Below are 4421 nucleotides of genomic sequence, written 5' to 3' on the forward strand. Positions count from 1 at the left end.
TCTTCTGAATAATAGATATATCTTGATCCTTTCAGAAAAAAATGAACTTCTCTTTCTCTCCAGCATATGCTAGTGTGTTTTGCCTGAACAGGATGTCTTTGAAATTAAGGGGCATTCTTTGCTTAAAAGAGGTATTTAGGGTGCAAGGAGGAATGAGAATCTGACCCAGGCCATTTTAAACCCATGTTTATCTAGCCTTCATCATTTTCTCCTTTAACATATGAATATAGTTTCCAAAACCACAAACCTCACAAGTGTTTAGATCCCAGACTTGTAAACAGGTTTGATTTCCTTTTATTGAGCGTCTTCCTTCCTCATCCCTTATTGCATTCAGCTGGCTCTAATTCCTTTTCATGTACTTAAAGAAATGAAATATTTTGTCTGAATTAAGAATAATCATGTGTTTGAGAAGATCAATCATGAAACAACAGAAAAGTGAATTGTTTTCAATGGATCTGTTTACAGTGACTGAGCAACTAGGGTTTAGATGAATAAATAAAAAGGCCAGTAATTTTATTGAGTTATATTGTTCAATTTCAATTGTGTCTCTTAACATAAACAGCTCAGTGATTGATGTATTATTGAATATTTGAGGAGTGTGTCTGTAATGAATATGTTTATGAATGACCCTCTGAAAGTAAATCAATGTTAGAAAGAGACCTTTGTTGATTTGTTAGAGTTTAGATGATTGCAAATTAAACTTTAAAATGTCCAGATTTTAACACTGAGTGCTTTCATATTTAAAAGGGGAAATACAAGTACTAGAAAAGCAAAAGAGCCAATGATTTATAGAAAAAAGAAAGAAAAAAGAATTCTTATTAACCTTTCTCAGCATCCAAGGTCATTATTTGGAACCATCCTTAAGAACATCATCACATCATCATGACCTAGCCAAATAAATTAGTGTCTTTACCCAAACATGTTTTTCTTTTAAAATTATGCAATTATTAACAGTCAGTAAATCCACTTACTATTCTATACAATGGATCAACTCTCTCTGTGAAAAACACCACTCTTCACAAGCTACTGAACTGAATTTTCTCTTGAGCTTCATAGATGTCCAATCTAAATTGATTGACAAGGCTAGGACTCAACATCTTTTTTTATGGATATCCAATTGCAGAATCCCTTACATCTTCTTCCTTTTATCTTTTATAAAATTCATGATTTCCTTGAATTGCTCTATTTCTCCAAAGCCTGTGACTTGATCCAACACACTAATAAATCCTGGATGTGTATTTTCCATCATCCATGGAACAGCTGCTTATAAACCCCACACATAAATGGGATGCTTCCATAATAACCAAGTTGGGGAATGCCTGGAAAATTCAACCGACTGTTATCCTCAATCATGAGGATGTAAAATCTGTTGCTACAGCTCAGGGTTGGACTAGGATGTCTCTAGGACAAAGTGCTGGAATGTGATCTCTCTTTTGGTGATATCTCTCTTCCTCTTCACCTCTCTCTAATGTTATCTCTTCCCAGATTCTGTACTTAATCTCTTTTCTTTCTGTATATCCACATATTCAAAAATATCATCCAATCATATGTATACAACTCCTAAATTGGTAACTCAATACTAAATTTTCTCAAGCTATTTCTATCTTATGTTTTCAGCTGCCTGCTACTTTTCCCACTAATCAACATTTTTTAATGCCAGTTATTTTTCCTGACTTCTCTGTTTCTATAAATTTGCAAAAATTCTCCTAGTTGGCTCAAAACGCAGAAGTGGCTTTTCTATTTCCTTTCTCTACCTACTACCATTACATTTACATTTTATCCCACAATCTGTAGAGTCTTTTTATATTTACATGAGTTTTGGGTTTGTTGTTGTTGTTGTTGTTGTTGTTGTTGCTGTTGTTGTTTGTTTTGCTTTCTAGGGCCACACTCACAGCATATATAAATTCCGAGACTAGGGGTCGAATCAGAGCTGTAGATGCCAGCCTACACCATAGCCACATCAATGTGAGATCCGAGCTGCATCTGAGACTTACACCGAAGCTCATAGCAACACTGGTTTGTTTACCCACTGAGCAAGGCCAAGGATAGAACCTGCATCCTCATGGATACTAGTCAGATTTGTTCCTGCTGCGCCACAATGGGAACTCCCTATTTCCATGTCATTATTTCATTGTGAGAATAAACATGTGAAGTATGGAAGAAATAATGGCACAGGAGCTTGCTAATCAGAGTCAGGTTCATGGACCAGTAGTATGGGTATCCCCTGGAAACTTTTTTCTAAGAAAATGAAGAAATTCAGTCCCCATTCCAGACCAGCTAAATCAGAATCTACATTCTAATAAGATTGTAAGTAATGCTACATATACTATTTTTAGCATTGTCCTAAGAAATGTAATAACTTTGCTTAAGCGACAACAGTCAAGTAAGTGGCTGAACCAAAATTGAGAACAACATATTCTAACTTCAAGTCCCAAACCTTAATGCATTGCTATTCAAAATGTGGCCCTCAGAACAGCAGCATCAGCATCATGACGGAAATTTCTCACAATGCAAATTACTGGGTTTTACCTTAGATCACTAAATTTCTGGATGTGGGACTAAGGAGTCAGTGCAATTACAAATTCTCCGAATGATTCTTACACATGTCATAGTGTGAGAAGAACTACTCATATAATATATGCCTCCTAAGTTCAATTATGTGTCTCTTGTCTTTTCATCCTGCCCTATTTTTTTTTTTTTTTTTTTTTTTTTTTAGGGCCAAATGTGTGGTATATGGAATTTCCCAGGCTAGGGGTTAAATCAGAGCTGCTTCTGACAGCCTACACCACAGCCACTGCAACACAGGATCTAAGCCATGTCTTCAACCTACACCACAGCACACTGCAATGCCAGATAATTAACCCACTGAGCAAGGCCAAGGATCAACCTGCATCCTCATGGATACTAGTCAGGTCTGCTGAAGCTACAAGGGGAACCTCCCATTCTATCCTTTTTATGTCCTTTATATTCCCATTTTGATGTAAGCTGATAAACATCTTAGCCTTCTTTAACCAACTAACATAGTTGCGTAGTTGCATGTCTCTCTTAATTACTCATTATGCATTCATTTATCAAGTCAAGAAATATTTCAGTGCCTTAGATAATGCAGAAATGTCAGTGGCTCTCCACTATCTCCTAAAGAAAGGCAGTTTTCTTCCTTGCTCTTGGTGAACCTCCTGTGTATCCTCAAACTCTCCCTCTTTATATCTCCTACTATTGCTCTGCATGAGGCTTTACTCCAGATAAAATATGAGAGGGTAAGATTCAAGAAAGTCCACTAATACAGCAAAGGATATACTTCTAGATGGGACCTCTCTTTCTGGTAATAAGAACTTAGACTCAAGAACGTCTTTGCAAGGTTCTCTCTGCCCAGGGCCAAAATTTATCTTATAAAATTGTTAGGTAGTTATTTTATAGCACATCAGGTTAGGGATCCAGCTGTACAGTGATCCTCATACTGCATCTCCTAGGAGCTTGTCAATGGCAGACTGATACAGCAGGTCTGGGGTAGGGCCCATGAGTTCCTAACAATTTCCCCAGTGATGTTGATGCTGCCAGTTCATGACAGACTTCAGCTTCCATTTTTGTTTTCTCTGCCCTCCAAATGACTTCCTGCTTTGTGCATACACATGAACCCCTCCTTTTAAAAGTGTCCCCTTACATCTTATATGATTTAGCCATTCATTTAACAAGTATCTGAGTTCTTACTCTGTCCCAGACATTATTATTGCTCTTGGTGGGAATGTAAATAAATTGGTTCAGCCACTGTGGAAAAGCAGTATGGTTTCTCAAAAAATTAAAAATAGAGATACAATATGATCCAGCAAGTCCACGCCTGAGTATAAATCCCCAAAAAAACCCACAAAACACTAATGCAAAAAGATGCATGTGCCCCAGTGTTTCATAGCAGCATTGTATACAACTGCCAAGGTATGGAAACAATGTGTCCATCAAAAGATGTACAGATAAATAAGATGTGATCTATATGTATACACAAAATGGAATACTACTCAGCTATAAAAAGAATGAAAATTTGCCATTTACAGCAACATGGATGGACTTGAAGGGCATTATACTAAGTGAAATAGATTCAAAAACAAATACGGTATGATATCACTTATACATTTAATCTAAAAAAAATACAAAAAACCTAGGAAATCAAACAGAAGCAGACTCAGAGATATAGAGAACAAATTAGTGGTTACCAGTGAGGACAGGAAAGGGGGAAGGGAAACAAGGGTGGGGGATAAAAATAAAAGGAGTTGTTACAGGATTATGTAAAATCATGTGTGTGAAAATTTGAAAATTGTGAAGCACTACAGAATTTAAAGAACCGTTCATTCAATTAAAAATAAATTTAGGAGTTCCCTTCGTGACTCAGTAGAAATGAATCTGACTAGCATCCATGAGCATGCAGGTTT

Source organism: Sus scrofa, chromosome 1, assembly GCF_000003025.6.
Source record: "Sus scrofa isolate TJ Tabasco breed Duroc chromosome 1, Sscrofa11.1, whole genome shotgun sequence".
Classification (NCBI taxonomy): Eukaryota; Metazoa; Chordata; class Mammalia; order Artiodactyla; family Suidae; genus Sus; species Sus scrofa.